Raw genomic sequence first — 16,751 nt, 5'->3', positions numbered from 1 at the left:
TGAGGTGTTATACTGTATAGTAACTTGTAGGGCACAAGACAGTTGCAAAAGAGTCATTACTGTTAGAAATGGTCCTGAACTCAAGTTACAGGTGTAAACATCCCCCAAAATCTGGACCTACACTAAATATATTGGCTCTAAGACCTGATCTGGTGGACACACATATGAATAACTTTGAAAATGTCTAGCAAAAGTTTTATTACAATGTACCAAAATGCCTGTTTGGGTACCCAAATATCCTCCTATGAAAGGAGCAGCATGGGATCCTTTCCCTCCCACTCTGGAAAGTTGAGAACAGAAGAATCTTGATATCCAACATCTACCCTGGCTATGATTGTATGTATCATTATGTGCAATCTTACTCTCTTTATGGCAATACTTGACTTGTGACATGCCTCTCTGCCACTCGACCACCTTCAGGCCTTTTGTCAGACCTTGCAGCCTGGGGCTTGCTGGCCAGAGCTGCCATGGCTCACTTTGCCTTTCTCCAGCACTGCTTTGTCTGTAGTGCCCAACTCTAGCAGATCACTAGATCCTTTTCCTTCCAGAGCTAGAGCAAGAATCTCTGCTCACGCTGGCTAGCCATCCCTTTTATACAGCCAACTTGGGCACCGATTGGCTGCCACAGTCCTTCCCCTTGATTTACTCCCAGGACAGTCCTCTCCCAGGGCTGTTATTAACCCTTTTTCTTCCAGCGCAGGGCAACCATCCTGTCACACATCTTACTACTGACCTATCTCTCCTCCCTGAATTTCTAGGAGAATATTGCACAAAGCAAAAATACAGTACAAATGCTAGCAAGACTTTCCTAAATCTATAATATGGTTTATGCAAGAACTTCTTGGGTAGTAGTAGTAGGCATCCTTCAGTCTGCATAGACTATGGATCGCGCCCTTTAAAGTTTCAATTGAGGACTTCATTTACAGCGTCTATTGTGACTATAAAGACCCACACGAGAGTGACAGTCCTTGCTGCATCTCTCGCAGATGTAGTGGGTGTCTGGCAAGTCCTTATTGTGCTTTCTGTGTGCTCGCTTCTCCTCTGCTAGCTGTCTTGGGTAGACTTCCATTAAAAGAACTCCCAGTACTGCAAGTCCCTTCCATCCCAAGAAAAGTATTAAATCTAAAATACACCTGAAACAAATCATCCCCAAACAAACATGAAAATCACTGTATAAAAACCAAAATCAAATACAAACTCTACCATGAGCAGACCATACACCTTGAAACAAGAAGTGCACTAGGGACTTTGCCATTGCTGTGGAAGGCACCCAGATACTAGAGTGATGGGAAGCAGCATAAAAGCCTGAGTGGTAATGCCATGTAATGTACTTCCCTATTCATTAGTACAGGCATAGCTTTTGCTGGGCATGAGTAACCTTACCCACAGCTTGATTTAAAGACAAAAATAAATGGTAAATAAGGATATGACGAGTTGTGTGCTAAAGATAATAGTCCTGGGCTAGGTGAAATAAGTAGGAACACACTCAGCTGATAAGCTTGCAATGTCGGTAAGTCGAGGACATAACCAATTGGTACATATTGGATCTGCAAAGTGATTGGACCTTATATGAATCTGTACAATGTCTAAACCATTTAGTTTCAAGAAGTGCAGTGGTTAGTAGCTATGAAAAATGTGCAAAAATTGTAGAATATGTGTCTTGATTTGGAATAATGGTATCACTCTGGAGCTAAAGCCCAGGTCTTGGCCTAGTTGGTGATGGCATACAGCTGTCAATTCACTGTGGTTAATATGGTAACCTGAGTGAGGAGCCAGAGTTCATGGAGTTTTTTGACTCCCAGGGAATGCGAAGACGTGTTATCAATGATAAGCCGAGTAGTAGAGGGAATTCCCACAATTAGTATCAAGCTGCAACTTATCTTTGCGGATCTAACCATCATTACTACTACTACTTAACCCTTGTACTCGGTGTGGAGCCTAGGTCACCTACAAGTCTCCACTATTGCTATACTAAATTGACTTGATCTGGGGTTAGCAGGTAATGCTTTGGAAACCTAATTCCATACACAGCATGACAGCTAAAAGACTGGATGCAAGTTGGAATGATTTCCAAAAGCAAAAATGACAATATATTGTGGTTGTTGTGGGTTGTTTTTACAGGGCATGATGAGATGTGTGTGTGTTATGGAGCATGGGTGTGACAGTAATTGCTCAAAGCTGTGTGCATAACTAAGCCAAGCCTGCGGCAGGCGGCATTTATTCATCTTCCTTTTTGCCAGATTTTTCCCTGCTAGTTATGTTTTTGTTCTCGAGGGTGGTAGGGGTATTGGTGAATGTGTGTGACCAGAGCTGGATGGCCAGTATCGGGCTGAAGGATGTGGGCCAGTTTTGGTCAGGAACACACAGCAGAGGATTCTGTTGGAGAACTCATAGTTCCTGTTGCTGGGGTTACTACTGCAGCCTCTGGCTTGAAGTGGTTTCTATCGAGTACAGGGTTTCCATTTTGGTTTAGTGGCTTTCAGAAGCTCCATGATACAAATTGTATCCGTACCTATGGGGGAAAAGGTGCTGTCCCAGCAGCTGCTTGTGCCTGGCATCAAAGCCACATCAGGAGACATAGAAGGTGTGTTGAGGTGAGGAGGGAGCCCCTAGTTAGCTCTACCTCACAACAGGGTTGGGTGTCAAGAAGTCATACTCAAGCCATTTCTTGGAGCTTGGATGCCAGAGAACTGGACCCCTTTTATTAAATAAACAAGTGCACCCCAGGGATTGCCCGGTTCTTCAGCTACCCCACCAGCCTTATCCTTAAACTGGAAAGAGCATGTGGTGGTACTTCGGCCTCTTCTGTGGCTATACAGACCTTGGCCTTTCTGATGAGCCCAGTGCAGCATTGTCAATTATGATGCAGTTTTATTTGTTATGGACAAGGGTGCTCTAAGAACAGGACTGGGGTGTACCTCCCCGCAGCTCTTTTCATGTGGTCCACCAACCAGCCACCACAGGATAACAATTTTTGACTACTCCCGAACAATCGCCTAGAAGTTAAAGGCTCTGTACACGATGATAACGTCCAAGATCCATTCATTTTAATTCCTTTTCCACATCCTGTGCGAGATTGGCATATGGTTCTCTCTGCAGCATGTTTGACCCCATCCCTCTGTGAGCTGAGCATCTGATAGATGACATGAGTAAGCTGGGCACTCACAGGTGGCTCACTTTCAATCTGACCAGCTTTTATCCTTTCTTGAATCTTAGCACTGTTTTCTCTCATTTGCATTAAGTACAGATTGTTCACCTAAACTTTTCCCAGCTTCAGCTGTCCCTAGCCTCCACCCTCATCTCCTCCTCCATCTTCCGCCTTTCCTGTGCATCTATGCAATTTACAGGTATCTGTAAAAGCTCCCATCCTCTTTCTTTCCTTCTGCCTCTATGCCTTCTTCCTCATCACCTGACGAATTTGGAACCACCTCTTAACTGATTTGCATCAAACCCACCTTGAGAACTTTTGTCTTAATTTTGATAGATTAAATGGGCCTAAAGAGTCAAAAGTGTCAAAAGTGCTAACATGACCCTGTCATTGCGCAAAATTAAATTGTGTTCAACAATGTTTGAGGTTTGCTAAACAGAGACTTCAGCTAAATACAGGCTGTACCTACCTGATCCAGCAGCATTGGGATCTGACCAGTCCCAAACCAAGGAACTTACCAGACCAGAGAGGTCAGTCTGAGCCCCTCTGCTGCCACAAGCTGTGGGGGTCCTCTCCAGCAGCAGCACCAGAGGGGCCAGCATTGCCTGAGTGGAATTGCTGGGATGTGCTTGAGGGGAAGAGGCAGGGTGGCTAATGAGCCCCACAACTGGTGACCAGGAGCACAGTCTCATGGGAGTGAGCAGAGCCCCGTGGCCATGGGGCTATGCTCTTTGTGGGGCTCTGCTCCTTGCCCCACACCACTAGACAAGTGGAGGAGAGAAGTTAGCTGAGGTGGACCGTAGCTGTTGTTATTGCTGAAGTCCAATTCCTTCTCCCAGAAGACAAAACAAGACACGACAGGAAAGAAAAACAAAACAGGTAGAAATGCAGTTTCTGTCTCTGAGGTTGATACCCATTTGTAACCTCACTGATGGAAAAACAGAGGCACAGCACAGAGGCATGCCAGCCACTCTGGGACCCACCAATGCTGCAGCAGATCTAGGGTCTCAGAAGAAAGTGATGGTATGGCTGCCATAATGGTGCAGCTCGCTCCTTCCCGTTCTCATCATTTATTTCACCAGCATCTGCATCTGTCCTCCTCTAATTTTCCTTCAACATCTTTTCCTCTGAAGGACCCCAAAAGGGAGTGATGAGTGGAAGAGCTCTTGTCCTCATTATGTTGTCCACCAGTTAACCATGACTTCCAGCACCCTAATTTTGGTTCCCGCACGTCTCCTCTTTGCCAGGCATGAATGATATCAGTGGGTCTCTTGCTCAGGAGAACTTCTGCCTCATCTGTCTCCCTTTTGCACCTTTCCCCATCAACATTTATTGTTACAGGTTCTTGTGATTTTAGATGAACTTTTACTCCTTTTTTGCAGTTGCTCTTACGATTTGAGTAAATTGGTTGGCATGATTATTACAACAGAAGCCAAGCCTTGATAAGCCTCGATTTTGCTTTGTAATCATTGCATAGTTTGGGTTTACACATCAATGAACTGAACCTTGAGTGCAAACCTTTCGGAGCAGCCACTTAGTATTTAATCAGCATGTTTTACCTCTAGTTCTGCACTGTTTACGTAGAGAGTGCAATATCAAAAGTCATTACATAGCATAGATGCTCAGAGGGTATATATAAAGAGCCTTTTCTAGTATCTCTGAGGCTGCGTCTACACGTGCACGCTACTTCGAAGTAGCGGCAGTAACTTCGAAATAGCGCCCGTCACGTCTACACGTGTTGGGCGCTATTTCGAAGTTGAAATCGACGTTAGGCGGCGAGACGTCGAAGTCGCTAACCCCATGAGCGGATGGGAATAGCGCCCTACTTCGACGTTCAACATCGAAGTAGGGACGTGTAGACGATCCGCGTCCCGCAACATCGAAATAGCGGGGTCCTCCATGGCGGCCATCAGCTGGGGGGTTGAGAGATACTCTCTCTCCAGCCCTTGCGGGGCTCTGTGGTCACCGTGGGCAGCAGCCCTTAGCCCAGGGCTTCTGGCTGCTGCTGCTGCAGCTGGGGGTCCGTGCTGCATATACAGGGTCTGCAACTAGTTGTTGGCTCTGTGTATCTTGCACTGTTTAATGAAAGTGTGTCTGGGAGGGGCCCTTTAAGGGAGCGGCTTGCTGTTGAGTCCGCCCCGTGACCCTGTCTGCAGCTGTGCCTGGCTCCCTTATTTCGATGTGTGCTACTTTGGCGTGTAGACGTTCCCTCGCTGTGCCTATTTCGATGTTGGGCTGAGCAACGTCGAAGTTGAACATCGACGTTGCCAGCCCTGGAGGACGTGTAGACGTTATTCATCGAAATAGCCTATTTCGATGTCGCAACATCGAAATAAGCTATTTCGAATTTGGGTGCACGTGTAGACGTAGCCTGAAAGTGATTACAAAGAACGCATTAGTCATTACCAAGCTTGATTCTCTTTGAAGAAAAGAACTATGAACACAAGCACCAGCAGATATATACTAAAACTTCTTTGCAAAACAAAAGTTAGAAAAGCAGCAGATGGCCATTAGCTATTCAACTACCTTTCACTTTTCAGGAGAGCAAAGACCTGAATGGGAACCTTAGGAGCCTTCTTTCTCTTCTTTGAATTGATCTTTTAAAGATCCAGCTGCCTCAAAAACTCTCTTGCTGGTTGAGGAGGACTAGATAGGGGACAGATGGAACTTCCTTCCTTTGATAATGTGACCAGAGAGTTTACTCTTCAATAGTCCACCATTGCAGGGGATGAACAACACATTTCCTGGGCATGTTTGTTCATATTTTGTTTCAGAGAACTGTACTGAATATGTCAGGTGTTCACAATGGAAAACACTTCTAAATGTTTTATCTGTTGTTGTAGTGGCTCTATAACACTGATAGCAGGAATTGAACTAGATGTTTTTATAAGCCCCCCAAAATCCCTTCCGATACACTTAGATCCTCAGCATTGCCCTGAGTTCTGTAGCACAGAATGCCCTCTGAAGTCTAGTTTTAAATGGCTTGGGTTAACAGGTGGTTCCCTGCTAATCAGCCTAGTGGATGGATCTCCATCGTGCTTATGTACATATCATATGATACATCTTGAAGCACTTGCATGTGAAGCTGAGCCTGAGACTGGTCTGAACCATGCAAACAGCCTGAAGCTGTGCAGTTACATTCAGATCCCCACTCCCTGGCACACACCCACTCAGACTTTGCAGGAGGAACCCTGAGCATCTCCAGTTTTGATGGGCCCAACTGTCCATTGTGCTCCATTTTGTGTAGTCATTTATGACTATCACTGTACCAAATTCAGGGTCCATTATGGCCAATTTCATGGCTGTACAGTTTGAAAACTGGTAAATTTAACACCGTCCACTCTTAAACCTGAAATTTTATAATGTTGTAATCATGGGGTCCTGACCCAAAAGGAGATGGGCCGACTCGCAAACCTGTTGCAGGGAGTTCATGGGATTACCACTCTCACTTCTGTGCTGCTTTTAGAGTCCATCTGATCCTTAAAAAAATTGACAGTACCTGCTGGACCCTTGCATGTCTGATTACTCTCCTCTTTGCCCTTCGAGAAAAGGATTGGGCCATCTGTATGCGTGAACCAGGAATGCACCTTTGCTTTATATTATTTCTGATGAAGAACAAAAACCACAAGAAGTACTTTTCTCTCACATGTTTAGAAAAATTTCCAGTGCATTTTTTAAAAAAATTCCCCAGGGCACAGATATACGAGCTGCTAGCAAATGTTTTCATGAGAAAAAAATAGGTAAAAAAAATCCTTTTTATAAATTCATGGATGTATGGATAAACACATTGGATAAACACAATTACACTACAGAAATATGTCTACTGAAGTCACTGTCAGACTAGATTTCCTGATAAAACTTGTTGACAGAGTGTGGCCACATACAAAAGCCAGTAGGAAGAGTGTTCCACTCTGTTGACAGAATGCCTGGCCACTCTTTTGACAAAACGGGCACCTGGAAGCACCGCAGACAGGGTTGCCCGTTGTCCTGGATGCCCCGTCTGTCGAGAGAAGGCCCGCGAGAGCATTCACACAGCTTTTTTGTCAACAGAACCTGTCAACAAAGGTGTTTTTCTTCATCTGGGCGAGGCAGAAGGTTGTTGGCAGAAGTTCCGGCTTTTGGCAACATTCTGTCAACAAAACGCATTTTGTGTGTGGAAAAGTTCCACCAATTTTGTCAACAAACCTTGCTAGTGTAGTTGTAGCCATTGTGAAAGACCTCAACAGAGGAAACTGTGATGAGAGCTCCCCCTTTTCTGTGGTGTTACACACATTCCCAGTGCCTCCAGTAGCAAATGGAACGTTAGAGGACTTGAAATGACATATATCAAATTCTCCCCAAAAACGTTTGCTTTGTTGCTCCTTATTGACCCCCCACCCCCCACCCCAACACTGCATCTGCACTATTGTTCTTATTTGGGAGCAAATGACAGTACTGAATCAGAACTATTTTCATGAATCATTTATTTTGTCTGTGGCTTAACACCCAGGATTTGGCAGTACAAACCAAAGTGCACCCCCACTGGGTGTGTAAAGCTTCCTTTTATGTGACCAAACAATCCTGTTTTCTAAATTTCTCCTCCCCCAGGTTGTCTGGTGCCTATGGGGCTACCCCACCAGCAGTGAGGTGCCTGAGGTCCCTCCCAGCCCTAAGATTCTGTGCTATGATTCTGTGAATGGCAGGACCAGCTGGTGCTGGGGGATTGGGGGAATGACCAGAATGGCTCCAGAATTTCTGCATGACCAAGCGGATGTTTCTGGAGCTATGTCACTGGCTTGCCCCAGCCCTCCAGCACCACGACACCCAGCTGCGGCCTGTGATCGCCCTGCAGAAGAGGGTAGCCATTGCCATATGGATGCTGCCACCCCAGATAGCCACCGGCCAGTCAGCCACTAGCTCAAGGTGGGCAGAGCAACCATCAGGGTCATCCTCTTGGAGGTAAGACATGCTCAGGGCACCCACCCACCATGGGAGTCGGGAGAGGGCTCCCGGACAAGGGGAACCCTCAGGGACAAGGAAGAGGGGGCAGGGGAGGAGGGTGAAGGGAAATGGGACCAGGAAGGCGAAGAGGGGACAGGGCATGGGGACAGAGGAGGGGCAAAGAGGAGGGGGACGGGGGGCAGGACAGGAGCTGGGGCCAGATGGGGGAGAGGGTACAGGGACACATGGAGCACCCTGCCACACACTCACAGGTGTATTCTCCTCCCATCCCATGCAGGTCATCCAGGTGACCAACGACATTCCACTTCACTGGGTCATCCATGTCAGGGACCTTGACGTTGCCTTCACAGGGTTTAAGGACCTGGGCTTTCCCACCTGCTTTGGGGCTCTGGATGGCTCCCTTATCATCATCTGGGCCCCGGAGCACAGCGCAGGCACCTTCACAAGGGTTACCGCTCCTTGGTGCTCCAGGCCCTTGTGGATGCCAAGGGGTGGTTTATGGATATTTGTGTGGGGTTGTCCAGGCATCTTTGGCATCTCATGGCTTGGATGCAGGATGCAGGCAGGGACATACATCCCCCCCTCCACATGGGAGCTCCCAATTGGGGGACCACCATGCTCCCCCCCTGCTTTGTGGCCATTGCCACATACCCCCTGCACATGTGGCTGATGTGGCCCTACAAGGGACATACAGAATCCATCCAGGACATTCTTAATGAGCACCTAAACTGGGCTCGCAACTGGGCCAGGCCAATCAGGCATCTGGGGAGAGGTTGGGCGGGAGCAGGACAGAAAGGTCAGGGACCGGAGGGGGAGCTGGTGTGGGAGCAGGAGGCTGGGCCAGGCGGGTGTTCACAGCCTGGGTGAGAGTGTCCAGGCTGCCCACCACCCAATCTCAGGCCTCCTGCTCCATTGCCAGACACACGTGATGGAGGTCCTGTCCCTCAGGGTGGCAGTTATGTGCGGTGTTGGCCTCCTCCTCCCTATGGTGGTGCTGGTGCATGCGCTGGTGGTGGCCCCATGTGGGCGCTGGTAGGGGTGCGGTCCCAGTCCCCAGACCCTCCAGTGCAGGGCTCCCCGGGCCATGTACAAGGTTCTGCCAGCCCCTAGATGGTGGAGCTGTGGAGACAGAAGGGAATAGAGGGATGAGCCATCAGTACCATGATGTGGCCCCAGGGGCCATGCATCCTCTCCACTGTGTACCCCCCTCGCTCCTGGTCTCATGGCCTGGGGGCCCTGTGAGATCCAGGTCACTGGGGGTCCTCGCATGAATGGGACACGTGCAAATGTCAATCATTGTCCTCCTTCCCTCTCTGAGTGCACAACCTGCAGTATTGTCCATAGGAGCGGGTGCTGAGCAGTGTAAAGCCCCCACCGAGGCCTGGGTAGTGTGGCTGGCCGGGGTGCATCCAGACTGGAGCTGGTGGCTGTGTGAGTGACCCACTGCTGGCCGTGGCAGAGGCGGGCGCCCTCTCCCTATGTGCTGGGGCACCCAACATGCATGAGACCTACCTGGGTGTCCCTCCAGGAACTTGGCGGAGGCCCCCAGCTGGAAACCTCTGAGGACAGAGTGATGACAAGGGTCCCTTCACTGGAACCCCTGTCATCACTTTGGGCTTCTGTTTCAGTGCCTGTCGGCTGGAGGCTGCTGCCTGTTCCTGTTCCCAGCACCTCTTCCAGATTGCTGTTGGGCTCTGTATCCAGCCTGGCAGCGTCCAGGATGTGGCTGGGTGGTGCCATCTCCTTGGGACACAGGAGGCGGTTGAGCTCCTGCAAGTGGGTGGCAGGTGGTGGCTGCTGCCCCCAAGCGGCTGGCCGTATCACGGGCCCAGCAGTAGGCCTGCTGCTGTTCCTTGACCTTACTCTGCGCTTGTTCTGCTGTGCAGAGGGGGTGGTCCTGGGAGCTCAGGCCAGTCCACTGGTGGCTGAAGGCTGCAGCATTCCGTTTCCAGCCAGTTGTGTGGAGCATCAGTTCCTCAGCCCTTCAGAGTGCAAGCAAGTCCCTGACCTTGGCCTCACTCCAGAAGGGGCCCCCTTCTTTGGCCCCTGGCTGGGCTTCTGGGACCCCTTGGATAGGTTGGTGAGGAGCTCCTGGGAGATGTGGGGGTCCTGTGTGATGGATATGGTGCAGCTGGATTGGCTTAGGGAGTTGTAGGGTGTGCTGGAGGGCATGTTGGTGGTAGCTCCTGCTGTCCCTGCTGCAGGCACACTCTCAGCTTCTTGACACGGGGTTTCTGGGTCCCTGTGTCTTTAAATGCAGGTAGATGTGTTGACCATAGAGCTCCTGCTTGTGCTGGCAGGGGTGTCTCCACACGCCATGGAGGACTTCCTCTTTCAAAAGAGCGACTTGCGGAGCGTCCATAGACGTTCTCTTTGGAAAGAGCCTTCCAAAAGAAGGCATTTTCCCTGAAACAGGAAGGGAGGAGCGATTTTGAAAGGACCATCACGTTCTTTTGAAATTCCTTTTAAAATTGTGCATTTTATGTGCAGATGCTCTGAGGGCCCTTAAATCTTCTTTGAAAGCACATGCTAGTGTGGACGTGGCCTGTCGTAACAGTGCCTGTTTCAAAATAGCTATTTCGAAGTAAGCACTACTCCTCATAGAATGGTTTTGAAATAACCACTATTTTGAAATAGCAGTTGCATTGTGTGTATGCAAGGAAAGTTATTTCAAAATAGCAGCTGTTATTTTGAAATAACTATGCTGTGTAGACGTACCCTAAGATACTTATAGGAGCGAATTTCTGACATATAAACAAAACTATAAACCAAAACTTCAGTCCCTGAGCAACACTCTTCTAGAAACAAGGCCTTTGGTCCTACATCCAGTCAAAAGTAATCAACACATCTCAAACTTCACACCTTAAGTACTTCCCACAAACCAATCACAACCATCCACAAACCAAGAACTGGGCAAAGTTGCACCAAGTTAATTTGCACTCTAATTTTAAACTGAGAAAAAAACCACAATGTAAACACTTGCTTCGTTTCAGGAATGGTTTATTTCAAGTTGATTTAAATCAGTTCACAGCAATTTACGATAAATGAAAATTCTTCAGGGTTTATGCCAACAACTAGCTACTATAGACCAGGGTGAAATGTAAGACATATGGAAGGAGCAGATTATTCTACACCTTCCTAATTTGTCTTTCTTTCCTCTAAAGCATCTGGCACTGCCCACTGTCAGCTACAAGATACTGGACTACATGGACTGGGGTCTGATCCAGCACAGCAGTTCCTAAGTTCTTTGTAAGTTTGGTTTAGAGCAAAAGAAATGCCCACATGGATTTTTCCAGTAGTTTAAATGGGTTAAAATGGGTTAAAATCACACTGCTGAAATCAATGCATCTTTCTCTTGTAGCCATGCCCTTAATCAGGGAATATTTTTGAAAAGACAATGGAATCAAGAAAATTGCAATCTGCTAGTAGCCAACTTGCGAGCCAAAGAAGGTTGTAATCTGTATAATAAATTATTCACCAATAAATATTCACTGAGTTCTCAAGATGAATAGCTCTTGAGAGCACGCTTAGATTGAACGGATAAACGCTGCATGTCACACGGTTACATAAATTTGAATATAATGGGTGTTAACTTTGGCAAGACATGACATACAAAGAGTTACTATGGATAAATGGATTTATTTATTTATTAGTTATTCACTGGGAGGTTAATTTAACAGTGCACTACCTCAGAACAGGACTGGCCATGGCAAGAAGCGTCCAACAGAATTAAAATGGTATGCATCTATTTTATTTCTGTACATAGGAGGTTAAAAGCCATATGAGCCTTAGAGTATCCTCACATCTATTTAACTTGTGATAATCACTCAGCAGCAGCAAATACAGTTTAACTCCAGCAGCCAACAATACTCAAACAGAGGTAACGATTTGATTCAGCCGCCGTGGCAGACACTCAGAATTAAACCCCAAACACTCTCCTCACACCCAAGCTATTGCCAAGAATGTGCCCCCACCCCCGACCCACATCCTATTGAATACATGGCTCTCACAGCAGGCTCAGGAAGTCATCAAAAATCAGGCAATTACAACAAGGGATCCAGTCTGAGCACCTCTGCTGACGGCAGCCATGAGAGTAGGGCATGGGGAGAGATCTGATCTGCCAGGTAGGCCAATCCCAGGTCATAGTGGCCATTGTCCTTTCATTAGCCAAAGATGAACAGGATATGAATATACACATCCCTCATTAAACAAGTGTTTTATTCACAAGTACTCACTTAAACGAGGGACACATACACCTCCCTTAGTTCACTCAATGAGTGAATTCCCCCTGCTAATACGTGTAACCCCCTCCCTGCAGCTCCAAGCCCCGGTACTCTGACCCCCCCGCAGACAGACTTGCAGTCCCAACCCACTGCAGCCTGACTCCCCACCAGTCCTGCAGCCTGAGCCCCCTGCAGACCACAGCCTGACCCCCCTGCTGGCCCTGCAGCCCCAAACCATGGCAGCCTGACCGGCCCTGCAGCCAGCCCCCCCTGCCAGCCCCATGGCTCTGTACTGTGGCAGCCTAACTGGCCCCACAGTCTGACCCCCCCCCTTCTGGCCCCATGGCCCCGTACTGCAGCAGCCTAACCAGCCCTGTGGCCAGACCCCCCGCACAACCAGACCCTTGGCCCCACAGGCTGACCCCCACCCCTGCCGGGCCTGTGGCCTCAAACTGCAGCAGCTACACCCCCTTGCCTGCCCAGCAGCCAGGAACACCCCCCTCCCCGCTGCCTGTACCTCCATGGCCCCGCAGCCTGAACCCCCCCACCAGAATTTAATCCTCCCTCCTGCTCACGGCCCCAAACTGCCCCCAGCCTTTAATCCTCCCCAACCCAAAATTCCCTCACCTTTCAAAAGCAGCGCCACCTGCTGCCACTCCTTCCCCGAGTTAGGAGCACTAGGAACCAATCAGAGACTTTTACATGTATTTTAATGGTAATTTAGTGTCCCTCTTACAAGTTTTCACCTACGAGCAGCAAGCTGGGAACCAACTGTGCTCATATAGCGAGAGATGAGTGTACAGTGCAGTGATTCTAACTGGAAAGGTGGTACGTGTCTTCTGCCCTATTATGCATGTGTAATTCCCACTGACTTCAACGTATGCAGCTGAGGAAACGTGCCTCCAAATACCTTAGAAAAACTAATGGAATGGACAAGGCTGATCACAGGCTCAGAAAGTACTTACGTATTAAGCCGTCCTCTAGGTAAAGTACTTTGTGATCACTGGATGGCACTGAATTGTATTTATTTATACGCGTGTATCTTACATTTATATAAAAACCTTTCATCTAAAAAACTCGCAAAGTGTCACCTATGAAGTAAAACATACCAATGTAGCACACATCAACACTACACGCCAAGAGGTAAGGAAGAATGATAGAGCAATTTGAAACTCAAGAGAGGGATTTAGAGTGTAGTGGGCTAAACTGGAATTTGGCTAGAACTCATGTGCCTACTCAAAAGGTTGGGGTTTTTAATGAACACTGTTTTGCAGAGCCTCAGTTGTACGTCTTGTCCCAGCGTAGGATTGTTTAACTGGAATTAGTCAACAGCTATTTTCCCCAGCCTTTAACATAGGGACAAATGCTGAAGTCCTTCCTCAGTATTTGCTCCATCCTTATTCAGACTAACTGCCACTGAATAATATATGTTGAAATGGATGGAAATTTGCCTAAGTAGAGAACTCAGTAAAAAGTGAGTAAGGAAACCAGGATTTGACCTATGAATATTACGCACTTTTATTGGGGGCACTCGAAAATTGCCTGATAAAACTATTTTTAGATGGAAAATTGGGGTTTTGACTAAATAACATTTTCCACAAGAAGTGTCTAGGCCCTGAAGAAAACTTTGTTTTATTGTCGAAAAGCCAAATGCCTAAAAACTGAAATGTTTATTATCTTTTTTCAGTTAAAATAAACAAATTGCCATGTGGCTATGCCCCTCCTTTTCCTGATGGGTAGAGCCGTACCAAATGCAAAGCCGTGAAAAATACATCACTGACCAGGAAATCTGGTGCCCCACTGTGAAATCTGACCTTTTGTTTGCTTCTACCTCTACAATACAGATTTCACAGGGCAAACCTCAAATTGGGTGTCCTCACCCAAAAGGGAGTTGTAAGGTTTATTTTGGGAGGTCATGGTAATGCCATCCTCACTTCTGCACTGCCTTCAAAGCCGGGTAGCCAGAGAGCAGAAGCTGTTGGTTTGCAACCAGTTCTGAAGGCAGTGCCCTGCCAGCAGCAGCACAGAAGCAAGGTTGGCAATAGCATACCGTGATGACTTTACTTCTGCATTGCTGCCTTCAGAGCTGAGAGGCCAGATATTGGTAACTGCTGACTGAAGGCCCAGCTCTGCAGACAGCAGCTCAGCCTTCAGAGGGGGATCCCTGCCAGCAGCCATGGCTGTCCAACTCCAAAGGCAGTGCCCTGCCAGCAGCAGCACAGAAGTAAGGGTAACAATACTGCAACCTCCCTCATGCACCACCACCCCGACTCCTTTTTGTGTTGGCATCCTTGCAATTATGTTATGAAAATTCAGATTTAAATAGCTGAAATAATGAAATTCCTGATTTTTTAAAATCCAACAACCATGGAATTGACCAAAATTGACCATGAATTTGGAAGCCCCCCCTACTCATGGAATTTTTAGTTCAGCTGCTGCTTGTTTCCATTCTCGAGTGGTGGAGCTCCCCAGCCAGACTTCATTTCCCATGGTGCACAATGGCAGTGGGATCATGATGAACCACTTCTCACTAACAGGGAATACTGTGGTGCATCATGGGGACTGTGGTCTGTCAAGGAAGCTTGACCTATAGAGAAGAATGGAATCATAAGGCACCTGAATTACAACTCCCTGGAAATATCACAATAATATTTAGGAATTAACATACTTTGGTTTTGAGTCAAAATATTTCAGGTTTTGATTTCTTGCTGAAAATTCAAGTTTTTCTGTAGAGAAATCAAACATTTTCTGACCAGCTCTACCTTTTGCACAACAGCCAATACAGGGCCAATTTTACTTCATCCTTACTCAGATTTTACTAAAGAAAAGCCTCATTTCCAGCAGTGCCAACTTTAGCATGATAAAAGGTGCTTGAAGTTCTGTCTCCTGGAGTTATGTAAACAGGGAGTGTCTCAATTTTTATATATAGTAACTGAAGTACCAAGCCCTGTTGGACAGCAAGGAAAATAAGAAAACATAACCTGAATGCATCCTAAATACTCAAACTCCAGAAAGCAGACAAAGAGGACCCAAAATATATTCTTTTATTAAAATTCCCTAAATGTGGGGAGCCGACTGATATTTTATTAGTGTTTTGAGTTGGCAATATGCCATTTTATTCAGTGGAAGTTTTGACCAAGTGTAGAACTTCAGTATTTGCTAAGGTCTAATAAGTAATTTTATCACTTGACAGCAAGTTACCTGTATGAATAAGAAGTCTTAACTGGAGCTGTTAGACAACATAGTCAAACATTGTGGTGACTATTTGACTAATGGGCATAAAACTCCCTGTCTAAAGGAGACCATGCCTAGATTATTAGTTGATTTACGACACTTCTTTCTAGTTAGTAACTAGGTAGAGTCTAAGATGCCTTAGATACTCCAGAAAGGTGCATGTTGCGTAAAAATGTCCCTTTAAATGATGGATTTGTTTCACCTCTGTCTATCTGCAGTGTTACTCTCAGCTAAAATAAACTCTTTTGGCAGATGTTTTTATTTCATGGTAAAGAATTGATAGCCTTGTGAATAGCAGAATGGCTTTTTTTTGGTTTTTATTTATTTTTTTTATGGGCACACATTACTCATTCAAATCTGACTTCTGGAGTACACACCTTCAGAAAAAGACAGATGAATATTTCTGATGCCTTTGCTTTGTAGATATTAGTTATGCAACTAAATCATAGGAGCAAAGCTTTAGGGAAATAAGAATGCATATATACTAATAGGCTCACCTCCTTGGCTATCAGAATTAAACTATACAATTAACATCTCAGATGCTATCAAAGATCTGAAGGAACACACATTAAATATGACATTTGAAAGTAATACTGGGTATAATAACATACAGTACCAGGTCTGGAGGAGCCTGACGGCTAATAAAATGATCAAAGTAGTTCGATATGTCTCATTTTCGTTCACAGAGCTAAGCTATTTTGCAGCCCACACAGTGGTTTCTTTTTGTGACTTCCTGAAGGAGCAGATGCCCAAGTGGAAATGGCTTATTTGAATAGCACAGCAACACAGTTTCTTTTTATTATTATAAATTAATAACAAATAAGAAGTCAAACAGCTGTAGACTGGAGTACAAATTCAACTGCATATTGGTTTAATGTTTTCCAAATCAGTTGGCAAATGTGTCTAGGAAATAAGGAGTGTGAAGACCTGAAAATAAAAAACCTTACAGTGGATAAATTGCTTGTATGTTTTTCGGTGGACTATGCAGTTGAGCTATTCACTGCCAGTCAGATGTGTGGCATTCTATGTTGTCATCGCACACATGAGATGAAAGGGAAAGGAATGGAACTTTTACATCAATAGGGAGAAAAAAATGATGAAAGTATTAGATTCAGAGTATTCTCATAAAGAATCAGGATTGTATTATCTTTGTCAACTGCACAGAGTAGAAATAAAACCAATCTCTTTTACTAATATTTTCTACG

The sequence above is a fragment of the Carettochelys insculpta genome, chromosome 1 (genome assembly GCF_033958435.1).
Source record: "Carettochelys insculpta isolate YL-2023 chromosome 1, ASM3395843v1, whole genome shotgun sequence".
In the NCBI taxonomy this organism is placed as follows: Eukaryota; Metazoa; Chordata; order Testudines; family Carettochelyidae; genus Carettochelys; species Carettochelys insculpta.
Note: the sequence above shows the minus strand (reverse complement) of the source record.